Below are 14317 nucleotides of genomic sequence, written 5' to 3'. Positions count from 1 at the left end.
CACCAGGGTACTCCAACAAACTTGTAACTGTCGACAATGCATCAATTATTTACGAGACTGCTGATAAAAGGGGACATGTTTCCGCCCGGTCTCGAACCGGGGACCTTTCGCGTGTGAGGCGAACGTGATAACCACTACACTACGGAAACTTCTTCCTAACCAACAACAGAATCTCACTGCACACCCACACACACACAAACAAGGACACAGAACGAGGACACGCCTTTATCATGTCAAATGGGCATTTGGGCTCATGAACCAGTTGATATGGTTCTTCAACAAGTCAGCGGGCACTGAGACGGTCTAAGGCAGTGGTTCTCAACCCTTGTCCTCAGGCCAGCATGCTTTAGATCAGTGGTTCTTAACCCTGTCCTCAGGGAACCCCTGTCCTGCATGTTTTTAGAGGTTTCTTGGCTCCAACACACCTGATTCAAATGCATGTTCGTTACCAGGCTTCTAGAGAGCTACATAACGACCCACTTATTTGAATCGGGTGTGTTGGAGCAGGGAAACATCTCAAACATGCAGGGCAGGGCAGGTGGGACCAGGATCGCGAACGACTGGTCTGAAGGTCTCAGAAGTAACAAAGGTCCTTGGCCCATGACATTCATGGTAATCTTGCTGAACGGGATTCTACCGACTGGTAGAAACAACGGAACGGCTTAAAAGGCGAATCCGCACAAGTGGCACCAGGGTAGCTGACTTCCCATTTCAAAGAATGACATGTCAACTCCACTGAATCATGGGACTTCTTGGGACATTGGGACTACATGGGACATTAACTACTCTCGAGAGGATCGCCATTGGACGAAAACCAAGGAAAGATGCAGAAGTTTCCACCCGGTCTCGAACCGGGGACCTTTTGCGTGTTAAGCGAACGTGATAACCGCTACACTACGGAAACTGCCAACTCCTGAAAGACAGAAGCCCAGTGCACACACAAACACGCAAGTAACAAGGAAACAGAACAAGGACACACATTTAAAATCTTGACATGGGCATTTCGGCTCATGAACTAGTTGATACTCTTCTTCAGCAAGCTAGCAACAAATGAGATTGTCCAAAGCAACCTTTCCCAATCCTGGACCTCAGGTTTCCCTGCTCTGCATGCGTTAGACCTGATTGGACCCTTACCAAGCTCTAGAGAAAACGACGGAGCATGTGGCACCAGGGTACTCCAACAAACTTGTAACTGTCGACAATGCATCAATTATTTACGAGACTGCTGATAAAAGGGGACATGTTTCCGCCCGGTCTCGAACCGGGGACCTTTCGCGTGTGAGGCAAACGTGATAACCACTACACTACGGAAACTTCTTCCTAACCAACAACAGAATCTCACTGCACACCCCCACACACACAAACAAAGACAGAACGAGGATACGCCTTTATCATGTCAAATGGGCATTTGGGCTCATGAACCAGTTGATATGGTTCTTCAACAAGTCAGCGGGCACTGAGACGGTCTAAGGCAGTGGTTCTCAACCCTTGTCCTCAGGCCAGCATGCTTTAGATCAGTGGTTCTTAACCCTGTCCTCAGGGAACCCCTGTCCTGCATGTTTTTAGAGGTTTCTTGGCTCCAACACACCTGATTCAAATGCATGTTCGTTACCAGGCTTCTAGAGAGCTACATAACGACCCACTTATTTGAATCGGGTGTGTTGGAGCAGGGAAACATCTCAAACATGCAGGGCAGGGCAGGTGGGACCAGGATCGCGAACGACTGGTCTGAAGGTCTCAGAAGTAACAAAGGTCCTTGGCCCATGACATTCATGGTAATCTTGCTGAACGGGATTCTACCGACTGGTAGAAACAACGGAACGGCTTAAAAGGCGAATCCGCACAAGTGGCACTGACTTCCCATTTCAAAGAATAACATGTCAACTCCACTGAATCATGGGACTTCTTGGGACATTGGGATTACATGGGACATTAACTACTCTCGAGAGGATCGCCATTGGACGAAAACCGAGGAAAGATGCAGAAGTTTCCACCCGGTCTCGAATCGGGGACCTTTTGCGTGTTAACCTTTTCATGTTCCTGTTAAATTTGCCTGAAAACGCCTAAACAGCATACCCAAAGTAAATTGGAAGCTGTTCTTGAACCATTTGGAGTACATGCATGTAAATGATCTCTTTTGAAAGCTGACACTCTGAAGTTATGTCCCCTGTTGTCAGGACCCCTGTCAGTCCTTCTAGTGTTGAGTAATAGAAGCTTGAACACAAGGAAAGTGAAAATTTCTATTTCCGCCTAGATTTTGTTTTGAAAACAGAGGCCTGAAGAGGCCTAGAGGTGGTAGGTATTATCTGGAAGACTAAATTGGACCACAGGTTGAAGCCTTACCCAATTCAAATCAAAAGTCAAACATAATACCACAATATATTCATATTTGACACATGTTTTTATAAGAGTACATCCAGGAATTTTCTAAAAGGGTCTTTTGGAGACTCCAAAATGACCCTTTGTAACCAAGGTCAAGGTCAAATAAAAAGGTATTATTTTTCATAATTGTTATCTCTGGCCCATCTCTGGTACTTAGAAATATCATATATAATAGCTAAATCCCTAATTAGTAATACTGAAACACAAAAACTGAAGCATGAACACATTGGAGTGCTTTATCTGATTCCAAGGATTGGCGCACAAAGAACACTGATTCTGTCAACCATATTGCGCAATCGACTGTTATTTTGAAGGCTCCACAGACGCATACAAATGAGGTATTGGCATTTTCAGCTAGCTGTCAGCTACAAGGCTAACGAGCTAATTTCAGAGCCAGTCGAAGCCAGTTCGAGAAATTTGTTTAGAACGAGTGTGGGGGGGGGGGGGCGGGGGGGGGCAGGACGCACAGACCTAGTTGGCTTTAGAGGGCTGTCAACGGGGCATGGAAGCTCCTATTGGGTCGAACAAGGTGTCAATCAAAAGGGGAGGGTTCAACGGACATTTTGAGACCTTCATTTTGTAAATACTCCGTTGATAAATCGGAGAAAATAACACTTTTATGTGAACAAGTTGTTTCTTCCGTCGGCTAACTTGCATAATGAAACAAAGGATAATGGCTATTCATGAACGTAAAACATTGTATTTGGACGAATTACTTTACATGGTTAGATACTTTGAACCCTTGGGACTTAGCAGATCAAGTTTTGATGGCATGATTTGCACACCTGGACCTATTTGAACAACTTAGGGTGAGTACAACTTTTTTCTTTGGCATTGTTGAAGGAATGTTCACCGGAAAAAGACGTTGACTTTGCTTGCTATTGCGACTTGATCTTGAATTGGTTTATTTCAATGGAAGCACAAGAATCGTAGCTTTCCAACGATGTATAACATGTGTAGCGTCTAAAAAATATATTTTTTAGAATTTAGTGCGTCGTAACTAAGGAAGGGGGAGGCAGCATTTTTGTCTCGCGGGCGAAACAGGAGCGTAAACAGGTTAAGCGAACGTGATAACCGCTACACTACGGAAACTGCCAACTCCTGAAAGACAGAAGCCCAGTGCACACACAAACACGCAAGTAACAAGGAAACAGAACAAGGACACACATTTAAAATCTTGACATGGGCATTTCGGCTCATGAACTAGTTGATACTCTTCTTCAGCAAGCTAGCAACAAATGAGATTGTCCAAAGCAACCTTTCCCAATCCTGGACCTCAGGTTTCCCTGCTCTGCATGCGTTAGACCTGATTGGACCCTTACCAAGCTCTAGAGAAAACGACGGAGCATGTGGCACCAGGGTACTCCAACAAACTTGTAACTGTCGACAATGCATCAATTATTTACGAGACTGCTGATAAAAGGGGACATGTTTCCGCCCGGTCTCGAACCGGGGACCTTTCGCGTGTGAGGCGAACGTGATAACCACTACACTACGGAAACTTCTTCCTAACCAACAACAGAATCTCACTGCACACCCACACACACACAAACAAGGACACAGAACGAGGACACGCCTTTATCATGTCAAATGGGCATTTGGGCTCATGAACCAGTTGATATGGTTCTTCAACAAGTCAGCGGGCACTGAGACGGTCTAAGGCAGTGGTTCTCAACCCTTGTCCTCAGGCCAGCATGCTTTAGATCAGTGGTTCTTAACCCTGTCCTCAGGGAACCCCTGTCCTGCATGTTTTTAGAGGTTTCTTGGCTCCAACACACCTGATTCAAATGCATGTTCGTTACCAGGCTTCTAGAGAGCTACATAACGACCCACTTATTTGAATCGGGTGTGTTGGAGCAGGGAAACATCTCAAACATGCAGGGCAGGGCAGGTGGGACCAGGATTGCGAACGACTGGTCTGAAGGTCTCAGAAGTAACAAAGGTCCTTGGCCCATGACATTCATGGTAATCTTGCTGAACGGGATTCTACCGACTGGTAGAAACAACGGAACGGCTTAAAAGGCGAATCCGCACAAGTGGCACCAGGGTAGCTGACTTCCCATTTCAAAGAATGACATGTCAACTCCACTGAATCATGGGACTTCTTGGGACATTGGGACTACATGGGACATTAACTACTCTCGAGAGGATCGCCATTGGACGAAAACCGAGGAAAGATGCAGAAGTTTCCACCCGGTCTCGAACCGGGGACCTTTTGCGTGTTAAGCGAACGTGATAACCGCTACACTACGGAAACTGCCAACTCCTGAAAGACAGAAGCCCAGTGCACACACAAACACGCAAGTAACAAGGAAACAGAACAAGGACACACATTTAAAATCTTGACATGGGCATTTCGGCTCATGAACTAGTTGATACTCTTCTTCAGCAAGCTAGCAACAAATGAGATTGTCCAAAGCAACCTTTCCCAATCCTGGACCTCAGGTTTCCCTGCTCTGCATGCGTTAGACCTGATTGGACCCTTACCAAGCTCTAGAGAAAACGACGGAGCATGTGGCACCAGGGTACTCCAACAAACTTGTAACTGTCGACAATGCATCAATTATTTACGAGACTGCTGATAAAAGGGGACATGTTTCCGCCCGGTCTCGAACCGGGGACCTTTCGCGTGTGAGGCGAACGTGATAACCACTACACTACGGAAACTTCTTCCTAACCAACAACAGAATCTCACTGCACACCCACACACACACAAACAAGGACACAGAACGAGGACACGCCTTTATCATGTCAAATGGGCATTTGGGCTCATGAACCAGTTGATATGGTTCTTCAACAAGTCAGCGGGCACTGAGACGGTCTAAGGCAGTGGTTCTCAACCCTTGTCCTCAGGCCAGCATGCTTTAGATCAGTGGTTCTTAACCCTGTCCTCAGGGAACCCCTGTCCTGCATGTTTTTAGAGGTTTCTTGGCTCCAACACACCTGATTCAAATGCATGTTCGTTACCAGGCTTCTAGAGAGCTACATAACGACCCACTTATTTGAATCGGGTGTGTTGGAGCAGGGAAACATCTCAAACATGCAGGGCAGGGCAGGTGGGACCAGGATCGCGAACGACTGGTCTGAAGGTCTCAGAAGTAACAAAGGTCCTTGGCCCATGACATTCATGGTAATCTTGCTGAACGGGATTCTACCGACTGGTAGAAACAACGGAACGGCTTAAAAGGCGAATCCGCACAAGTGGCACCAGGGTAGCTGACTTCCCATTTCAAAGAATGACATGTCAACTCCACTGAATCATGGGACTTCTTGGGACATTGGGACTACATGGGACATTAACTACTCTCGAGAGGATCGCCATTGGACGAAAACCGAGGAAAGATGCAGAAGTTTCCACCCGGTCTCGAACCGGGGACCTTTTGCGTGTTAAGCGAACGTGATAACCGCTACACTACGGAAACTGCCAACTCCTGAAAGACAGAAGCCCAGTGCACACACAAACACGCAAGTAACAAGGAAACAGAACAAGGACACACATTTAAAATCTTGACATGGGCATTTCGGCTCATGAACTAGTTGATACTCTTCTTCAGCAAGCTAGCAACAAATGAGATTGTCCAAAGCAACCTTTCCCAATCCTGGACCTCAGGTTTCCCTGCTCTGCATGCGTTAGACCTGATTGGACCCTTACCAAGCTCTAGAGAAAACGACGGAGCATGTGGCACCAGGGTACTCCAACAAACTTGTAACTGTCGACAATGCATCAATTATTTACGAGACTGCTGATAAAAGGGGACATGTTTCCGCCCGGTTTCGAACCGGGGACCTTTCGCGTGTGAGGCGAACGTGATAACCACTACACTACGGAAACTTCTTCCTAACCAACAACAGAATCTCACTGCACACCCACACACACACAAACAAGGACACAGAACGAGGACACGCCTTTATCATGTCAAATGGGCATTTGGGCTCATGAACCAGTTGATATGGTTCTTCAACAAGTCAGCGGGCACTGAGACGGTCTAAGGCAGTGGTTCTCAACCCTTGTCCTCAGGCCAGCATGCTTTAGATCAGTGGTTCTTAACCCTGTCCTCAGGGAACCCCTGTCCTGCATGTTTTTAGAGGTTTCTTGGCTCCAACACACCTGATTCAAATGCATGTTCGTTACCAGGCTTCTAGAGAGCTACATAACGACCCACTTATTTGAATCGGGTGTGTTGGAGCAGGGAAACATCTCAAACATGCAGGGCAGGGCAGGTGGGACCAGGATCGCGAACGACTGGTCTGAAGGTCTCAGAAGTAACAAAGGTCCTTGGCCCATGACGTTCATGGTAATCTTGCTGAACGGGATTCTACCGACTGGTAGAAACAACGGAACGGCTTAAAAGGCGAATCCGCACAAGTGGCACCAGGGTAGCTGACTTCCCATTTCAAAGAATGACATGTCAACTCCACTGAATCATGGGACTTCTTGGGACATTGGGACTACATGGGACATTAACTACTCTCGAGAGGATCGCCATTGGACGAAAACCGAGGAAAGATGCAGAAGTTTCCACCCGGTCTCGAACCAGGGACCTTTTGCGTGTTAAGCGAACGTGATAACCGCTACACTACGGAAACTGCCAACTCCTGAAAGACAGAAGCCCAGTGCACACACAAACACGCAAGTAACAAGGAAACAGAACAAGGACACACATTTAAAATCTTGACATGGGCATTTCGGCTCATGAACTAGTTGATACTCTTCTTCAGCAAGCTAGCAACAAATGAGATTGTCCAAAGCAACCTTTCCCAATCCTGGACCTCAGGTTTCCCTGCTCTGCATGCGTTAGACCTGATTGGACCCTTACCAAGCTCTAGAGAAAACGACGGAGCATGTGGCACCAGGGTACTCCAACAAACTTGTAACTGTCGACAATGCATCAATTATTTACGAGACTGCTGATAAAAGGGGACATGTTTCCGCCCGGTCTCGAACCGGGGACCTTTCGCGTGTGAAGCGAACTTGATAACCACTACACTACGGAAACTTCTTCCTAACCAACAACAGAATCTCACTGCACACCCACACACACACAAACAAAGACAGAACGAGGACACGCCTTTATCATGTCAAATGGGCATTTGGGCTCATGAACCAGTTGATATGGTTCTTCAACAAGTCAGCGGGCACTGAGACGGTCTAAGGCAGTGGTTCTCAACCCTTGTCCTCAGGCCAGCATGCTTTAGATCAGTGGTTCTTAACCCTGTCCTCAGGGAACCCCTGTCCTGCATGTTTTTAGAGGTTTCTTGGCTCCAACACACCTGATTCAAATGCATGTTCGTTACCAGGCTTCTAGAGAGCTACATAACGACCCACTTATTTGAATCGGGTGTGTTGGAGCAGGGAAACATCTCAAACATGCAGGGCAGGGCAGGTGGGACCAGGATCGCGAACGACTGGTCTGAAGGTCTCAGAAGTAACAAAGGTCCTTGGCCCATGACATTCATGGTAATCTTGCTGAACGGGATTCTACCGACTGGTAGAAACAACGGAACGGCTTAAAAGGCGAATCCGCACAAGTGGCACCAGGGTAGCTGACTTCTCTTTTTAAAAGAATGACATGTCAACTCCACTGAATCATGGGACTTCTTGGGACATTGGGACTACATGGGACATTAACTACTCTCGAGAGGATCGCCATTGGACGAAAACAGAGGAAAGATGCAGAAGTTTCCACCCGGTCTCGAACCGGGGACCTTTTGCATGTTAAGCGAACGTGATAACCGCTACACTACGGAAACGTCTGCCTAACCAACAATAGAATCTCACTGCACACCCACACACACACAAACAAGGACACAGAACGAGGACACGCCTTTATCATGTCAAATGGGCATTTGGGCTCTTGAACCAGTTGATATGGATCTTCAACAAGTCAGCGGGCACTGAGACGGTCTAAGGCAGTGGTTCGCAACCCTTGTCCTCAGGCCAGGATGCTTTAGATCAGTGGTTCTTAACCCTGTTCTCAGGGAACCCCTGTCCTGCATGTTTTTAGAGGTTTCTTGGCTCCAACACACCTGATTCAAATGCATGTTCGTTACCAGGCTTCTAGAGAGCTACATAACGACCCACTTATTTGAATCGGGTGTGTTGGAGCAGGGAAACATCTCAAACATGCAGGGCAGGGCAGGGCAGGTGGGACCAGGATCGCGAACGACTGGTCTGAAGGTCTCAGAAGTAACAAAGGTCCTTGGCCCATGACATTCATGGTATTCTTGCTGAACGGGATTCTACCGACTGGTAGAAACAACAGGACGGCTTAAAAGGCGAATCCGCACAAGTGGCACCAGGGCAGCTGACTTCCCATTTCAAAGAATGACATGTCAACTCCACTGAATCATGGGACTTCTTGGGACATTGGGACTACATGGGACATTAACTACTCTCGAGAGGATCGCCATTGGACGAAAACAGAGGAAAGATGCAGAAGTTTCCACCCGGTCTCGAACCGGGGACCTTTTGCGTGTTAAGCGAACGTGATAACCGCTACACTACGGAAACTGCCAACTCCTGAAAGACAGAAGCCCAGTGCACACACAAACACGCAAGTAACAAGGAAACAGAACAAGGACACACATTTAAAATCTTGACATGGGCATTTCGGCTCATGAACTAGTTGATACTCTTCTTCAGCAAGCTAGCAACAAATGAGATTGTCCAAAGCAACCTTTCCCAATCCTGGACCTCAGGTTTCCCTGCTCTGCATGCGTTAGACCTGATTGGACCCTTACCAAGCTCTACAGAAAACGACGGAGCATGTGGCACCAGGGTACTCCAACAAACTTGTAACTGTCGACAATGCATCAATTATTTACGAGACTGCTGATAAAAGGGGACATTTTTCCGCCCGGTCTCGAACCGGGGACCTTTCGCGTGTGAGGCGAACGTGATAACCACTACACTACGGAAACTTCTTCCTAACCAACAACAGAATCTCACTGCACACCCACACACACACAAACAAGGACACAGAACGAGGACACGCCTTTATCATGTCAAATGGGCATTTGGGCTCATGAACCAGTTGATATGGTTCTTCAACAAGTCAGCGGGCACTGAGACGGTCTAAGGCAGTGGTTTGCAACCCTTGTCCTCAGGCCAGGATGCTTTAGATCAGTGGTTCTTAACCCTGTCCTCAGGGAACCCCTGTCCTGCATGTTTTTAGAGGTTTCTTGGCTCCAACACACCTGATTCAAATGCATGTTCGTTACCAGGCTTCTAGAGAGCTACATAACGACCCACTTATTTGAATCGGGTGTGTTGGAGCAGGGAAACATCTCAAACATGCAGGGCAGGGCAGGGCAGGTGGGACCAGGATCGCGAACGACTGGTCTGAAGGTCTCAGAAGTAACAAAGGTCCTTGGCCCATGACATTCATGGTAATCTTGCTGAACGGGATTCTACCGACTGGTAGAAACAACGGAACGGCTTAAAAGGCGAATCCGCACAAGTGGCACCAGGGTAGCTGACTTCCCATTTCAAAGAATCACATGTCAACTCCACTGAATCATGGGACTTCTTGGGACATTGGGACTACATGGGACATTAACTACTCTCGAGAGGATCGCCATTGGACGAAAACCGAGGAAAGATGCAGAAGTTTCCACCCGGTCTCGAACCAGGGACATTTCGCGTGTTAAGCGAACGTGATAACCGCTACACTACGGAAACTGCCAACTCCTGAAAGACAGAAGCCCAGTGCACACACAAACACGCAAGTAACAAGGAAACAGAACAAGGACACATATTTAAAATCTTGACATGGGAATTTCGACTCATGAACTAGTTGATACTCTTTTTCAGCAAGCTAGCAACAAATGAGATTGTTCAAAGCAACCTTTCCCAATCCTGGACCTCAGGTTTCCCTGCTCTGCATGCGTTAGACCTGATTGGACCCTTACCAAGCTCTACAGAAAACGACGGAGCATGTGGCACCAGGGTACTCCAACAAACTTGTAACTGTCGACAATGCATCAATTATTTACGAGACTTCTGATAAAAGGGGACATGTTTCCGCCCGGTCTCGAACCGGGGACCTTTCGCGTGTGAGGCGAACGTGATAACCACTACACTACGGAAACTTCTTCCTAACCAACAACAGAATCTCACTGCACACACACAAACAAAGACACAGAACGAGGACACGCCTTTATCATGTCAAATGGGCATTTGGGCTCATGAACCAGTTGATATGGTTCTTCAACAAGTCAGCGGGCACTGAGACGGTCTAAGGCAGTGGTTCGCAACCCTTGTCCTCAGGCCAGGATGCTTTAGATCAGTGGTTCTTAACCCTGTCCTCAGGGAACCCCTGTCCTGCATGTTTTTAGAGGTTTCTTGGCTCCAACACACCTGATTCAAATGCATGTTCGTTACCAGGCTTCTAGAGAGCTACATAACGACCCACTTATTTGAATTGGGTGTGTTGGAGCAGGGAAACATCTCAAACATGCAGGGCAGGGCAGGGCAGGTGGGACCAGGATCGCGAACGACAGGTCTGAAGGTCTCAGAAGTAACAAAGGTCCTTGGCCCATGACATTCATGGTAATCTTGCTGAACGGGATTCTACCGACTGGTAGAAACAACGGAACGGCTTAAAAGGCGAATCCGCACAAGTGGCACCAGGGTAGCTGACTTCCCATTTCAAAGAATCACATGTCAACTCCACTGAATCATGGGACTTCTTGGGACATTGGGACTACATGGGACATTAACTACTCTCGAGAGGATCGCCATTGGACGAAAACCGAGGAAAGATGCAGAAGTTTCCACCCGGTCTCGAACCAGGGACCTTTCGCGTGTTAAGCGAACGTGATAACCGCTACACTACGGAAACTGCCAACTCCTGAAAGACAGAAGCCCAGTGCACACACAAACACGCAAGTAACAAGGAAACAGAACAAGGACACATATTTAAAATCTTGACATGGGAATTTCGGCTCATGAACTAGTTGATACTCTTTTTCAGCAAGCTAGCAACAAATGAGATTGTTCAAAGCAACCTTTCCCAATCCTGGACCTCAGGTTTCCCTGCTCTGCATGCGTTAGACCTGATTGGACCCTTACCAAGCTCTACAGAAAACGACGGAGCATGTGGCACCAGGGTACTCCAACAAACTTGTAACTGTCGACAATGCATCAATTATTTACGAGACTTCTGATAAAAGGGGACATGTTTCCGCCCGGTCTCGAACCAGGGACCTTTCGCGTGTGAGGCGAACGTGATAACCACTACACTACGGAAACTTCTTCCTAACCAACAACAGAATCTCACTGCACACACACAAACAAGGACACAGAACGAGGACACGCCTTTATCATGTCAAATGGGCATTTGGGCTCATGAACCAGTTGATATGGTTCTTCAACAAGTCAGCGGGCACTGAGACGGTCTAAGGCAGTGGTTCGCAACCCTTGTCCTCAGGCCAGGATGCTTTAGATCAGTGGTTCTTAACCCTGTCCTCAGGGAACCCCTGTCCTGCATGTTTTTAGAGGTTTCTTGGCTCCAACACACCTGATTCAAATGCATGTTCGTTACCAGGCTTCTAGAGAGCTACATAACGACCCACTTATTTGAATTGGGTGTGTTGGAGCAGGGAAACATCTCAAACATGCAGGGCAGGGCAGGGCAGGTGGGACCAGGATCGCGAACGACAGGTCTGAAGGTCTCAGAAGTAACAAAGGTCCTTGGCCCATGACATTCATGGTAATCTTGCTGAACGGGATTCTACCGACTGGTAGAAACAACGGAACGGCTTAAAAGGCGAATCCGCACAAGTGGCACCAGGGTAGCTGACTTCCCATTTCAAAGAATCACATGTCAACTCCACTGAATCATGGGACTTCTTGGGACATTGGGACTACATGGGACATTAACTACTCTCGAGAGGATCGCCATTGGACGAAAACCGAGGAAAGATGCAGAAGTTTCCACCCGGTCTCGAACCAGGGACATTTCGCGTGTTAAGCGAACGTGATAACCGCTACACTACGGAAACTGCCAACTCCTGAAAGACAGAAGCCCAGTGCACACACAAACACGCAAGTAACAAGGAAACAGAACAAGGACACATATTTAAAATCTTGACATGGGAATTTCGGCTCATGAACTAGTTGATACTCTTTTTCAGCAAGCTAGCAACAAATGAGATTGTTCAAAGCAACCTTTCCCAATCCTGGACCTCAGGTTTCCCTGCTCTGCATGCGTTAGACCTGATTGGACCCTTACCAAGCTCTACAGAAAACGACGGAGCATGTGGCACCAGGGTACTCCAACAAACTTGTAACTGTCGACAATGCATCAATTATTTACGAGACTTCTGATAAAAGGGGACATGTTTCCGCCCGGTCTCGAACCAGGGACCTTTCGCGTGTGAGGCGAACGTGATAACCACTACACTACGGAAACTTCTTCCTAACCAACAACAGAATCTCACTGCACACACACAAACAAGGACACAGAACGAGGACACGCCTTTATCATGTCAAATGGGCATTTGGGCTCATGAACCAGTTGATATGGTTCTTCAACAAGTCAGCGGGCACTGAGACGGTCTAAGGCAGTGGTTCGCAACCCTTGTCCTCAGGCCAGGATGCTTTAGATCAGTGGTTCTTAACCCTGTCCTCAGGGAACCCCTGTCCTGCATGTTTTTAGAGGTTTCTTGGCTCCAACACACCTGATTCAAATGCATGTTCGTTACCAGGCTTCTAGAGAGCTACATAACGACCCACTTATTTGAATTGGGTGTGTTGGAGCAGGGAAACATCTCAAACATGCAGGGCAGGGCAGGGCAGGTGGGACCAGGATCGCGAACGACAGGTCTGAAGGTCTCAGAAGTAACAAAGGTCCTTGGCCCATGACATTCATGGTAATCTTGCTGAACGGGATTCTACCGACTGGTAGAAACAACGGAACGGCTTAAAAGGCGAATCCGCACAAGTGGCACCAGGGTAGCTGACTTCCCATTTCAAAGAATCACATGTCAACTCCACTGAATCATGGGACTTCTTGGGACATTGGGACTACATGGGACATTAACTACTCTCGAGAGGATCGCCATTGGACGAAAACCGAGGAAAGATGCAGAAGTTTCCACCCGGTCTCGAACCAGGGACATTTCGCGTGTTAAGCGAACGTGATAACCGCTACACTACGGAAACTGCCAACTCCTGAAAGACAGAAGCCCAGTGCACACACAAACACGCAAGTAACAAGGAAACAGAACAAGGACACATATTTAAAATCTTGACATGGGAATTTCGGCTCATGAACTAGTTGATACTCTTTTTCAGCAAGCTAGCAACAAATGAGATTGTTCAAAGCAACCTTTCCCAATCCTGGACCTCAGGTTTCCCTGCTCTGCATGCGTTAGACCTGATTGGACCCTTACCAAGCTCTACAGAAAACGACGGAGCATGTGGCACCAGGGTACTCCAACAAACTTGTAACTGTCGACAATGCATCAATTATTTACGAGACTTCTGATAAAAGGGGACATGTTTCCGCCCGGTCTCGAACCAGGGACCTTTCGCGTGTGAGGCGAACGTGATAACCACTACACTACGGAAACTTCTTCCTAACCAACAACAGAATCTCACTGCACACACACAAACAAGGACACAGAACGAGGACACGCCTTTATCATGTCAAATGGGCATTTGGGCTCATGAACCAGTTGATATGGTTCTTCAACAAGTCAGCGGGCACTGAGACGGTCTAAGGCAGTGGTTCGCAACCCTTGTCCTCAGGCCAGGATGCTTTAGATCAGTGGTTCTTAACCCTGTCCTCAGGGAACCCCTGTCCTGCATGTTTTTAGAGGTTTCTTGGCTCCAACACACCTGATTCAAATGCATGTTCGTTACCAGGCTTCTAGAGAGCTACATAACGACCCACTTATTTGAATTGGGTGTGTTGGAGCAGGGAAACAT

The 14317-nt window shown here is 47.5% G+C and overlaps 21 non-coding genes across 21 annotated transcripts; all 21 read right to left on the bottom strand.

Annotated features, from left to right (window-relative positions):
* Positions 1 to 76: 76 nt before the first annotated feature.
* Positions 77 to 149, bottom strand: trnav-cac (transfer RNA valine (anticodon CAC)). Its single transcript has one exon. It is a non-coding gene; the product is annotated as a tRNA-Val (tRNA).
* Positions 150 to 831: 682 nt separating this feature from the next.
* trnav-aac (transfer RNA valine (anticodon AAC)) lies at positions 832 to 904 on the bottom strand. The gene has a single exon. It is a non-coding gene; the product is annotated as a tRNA-Val (tRNA).
* Positions 905 to 1241: 337 nt separating this feature from the next.
* Positions 1242 to 1314, bottom strand: trnav-cac (transfer RNA valine (anticodon CAC)). The gene has a single exon. It is a non-coding gene; the product is annotated as a tRNA-Val (tRNA).
* A 2497-nt stretch (positions 1315 to 3811) lies between these two features.
* trnav-cac (transfer RNA valine (anticodon CAC)) lies at positions 3812 to 3884 on the bottom strand. Its single transcript has one exon. It is a non-coding gene; the product is annotated as a tRNA-Val (tRNA).
* A 682-nt stretch (positions 3885 to 4566) lies between these two features.
* Positions 4567 to 4639, bottom strand: trnav-aac (transfer RNA valine (anticodon AAC)). The gene has a single exon. It is a non-coding gene; the product is annotated as a tRNA-Val (tRNA).
* A 337-nt stretch (positions 4640 to 4976) lies between these two features.
* On the bottom strand, positions 4977 to 5049 carry trnav-cac (transfer RNA valine (anticodon CAC)). The gene has a single exon. It is a non-coding gene; the product is annotated as a tRNA-Val (tRNA).
* A 682-nt stretch (positions 5050 to 5731) lies between these two features.
* Positions 5732 to 5804, bottom strand: trnav-aac (transfer RNA valine (anticodon AAC)). Its single transcript has one exon. It is a non-coding gene; the product is annotated as a tRNA-Val (tRNA).
* Positions 5805 to 6141: 337 nt separating this feature from the next.
* Positions 6142 to 6214, bottom strand: trnav-cac (transfer RNA valine (anticodon CAC)). The gene has a single exon. It is a non-coding gene; the product is annotated as a tRNA-Val (tRNA).
* Positions 6215 to 6896: 682 nt separating this feature from the next.
* On the bottom strand, positions 6897 to 6969 carry trnav-aac (transfer RNA valine (anticodon AAC)). The gene has a single exon. It is a non-coding gene; the product is annotated as a tRNA-Val (tRNA).
* A 337-nt stretch (positions 6970 to 7306) lies between these two features.
* trnav-cac (transfer RNA valine (anticodon CAC)) lies at positions 7307 to 7379 on the bottom strand. The gene has a single exon. It is a non-coding gene; the product is annotated as a tRNA-Val (tRNA).
* A 681-nt stretch (positions 7380 to 8060) lies between these two features.
* On the bottom strand, positions 8061 to 8133 carry trnav-aac (transfer RNA valine (anticodon AAC)). Its single transcript has one exon. It is a non-coding gene; the product is annotated as a tRNA-Val (tRNA).
* Positions 8134 to 8820: 687 nt separating this feature from the next.
* On the bottom strand, positions 8821 to 8893 carry trnav-aac (transfer RNA valine (anticodon AAC)). Its single transcript has one exon. It is a non-coding gene; the product is annotated as a tRNA-Val (tRNA).
* Positions 8894 to 9230: 337 nt separating this feature from the next.
* trnav-cac (transfer RNA valine (anticodon CAC)) lies at positions 9231 to 9303 on the bottom strand. Its single transcript has one exon. It is a non-coding gene; the product is annotated as a tRNA-Val (tRNA).
* Positions 9304 to 9990: 687 nt separating this feature from the next.
* trnav-aac (transfer RNA valine (anticodon AAC)) lies at positions 9991 to 10063 on the bottom strand. The gene has a single exon. It is a non-coding gene; the product is annotated as a tRNA-Val (tRNA).
* A 337-nt stretch (positions 10064 to 10400) lies between these two features.
* Positions 10401 to 10473, bottom strand: trnav-cac (transfer RNA valine (anticodon CAC)). Its single transcript has one exon. It is a non-coding gene; the product is annotated as a tRNA-Val (tRNA).
* A 679-nt stretch (positions 10474 to 11152) lies between these two features.
* On the bottom strand, positions 11153 to 11225 carry trnav-aac (transfer RNA valine (anticodon AAC)). The gene has a single exon. It is a non-coding gene; the product is annotated as a tRNA-Val (tRNA).
* Positions 11226 to 11562: 337 nt separating this feature from the next.
* trnav-cac (transfer RNA valine (anticodon CAC)) lies at positions 11563 to 11635 on the bottom strand. The gene has a single exon. It is a non-coding gene; the product is annotated as a tRNA-Val (tRNA).
* A 679-nt stretch (positions 11636 to 12314) lies between these two features.
* trnav-aac (transfer RNA valine (anticodon AAC)) lies at positions 12315 to 12387 on the bottom strand. Its single transcript has one exon. It is a non-coding gene; the product is annotated as a tRNA-Val (tRNA).
* Positions 12388 to 12724: 337 nt separating this feature from the next.
* On the bottom strand, positions 12725 to 12797 carry trnav-cac (transfer RNA valine (anticodon CAC)). Its single transcript has one exon. It is a non-coding gene; the product is annotated as a tRNA-Val (tRNA).
* A 679-nt stretch (positions 12798 to 13476) lies between these two features.
* trnav-aac (transfer RNA valine (anticodon AAC)) lies at positions 13477 to 13549 on the bottom strand. The gene has a single exon. It is a non-coding gene; the product is annotated as a tRNA-Val (tRNA).
* A 337-nt stretch (positions 13550 to 13886) lies between these two features.
* On the bottom strand, positions 13887 to 13959 carry trnav-cac (transfer RNA valine (anticodon CAC)). Its single transcript has one exon. It is a non-coding gene; the product is annotated as a tRNA-Val (tRNA).
* Between the last annotated feature and the right edge of the window lie 358 nt (positions 13960 to 14317).

The sequence above is a fragment of the Osmerus eperlanus genome, chromosome 11 (genome assembly GCF_963692335.1).
Source record: "Osmerus eperlanus chromosome 11, fOsmEpe2.1, whole genome shotgun sequence".
In the NCBI taxonomy this organism is placed as follows: domain Eukaryota; kingdom Metazoa; phylum Chordata; class Actinopteri; order Osmeriformes; family Osmeridae; genus Osmerus; species Osmerus eperlanus.
Note: the sequence above shows the minus strand (reverse complement) of the source record. Positions and strands in the feature narration are given on the sequence as shown.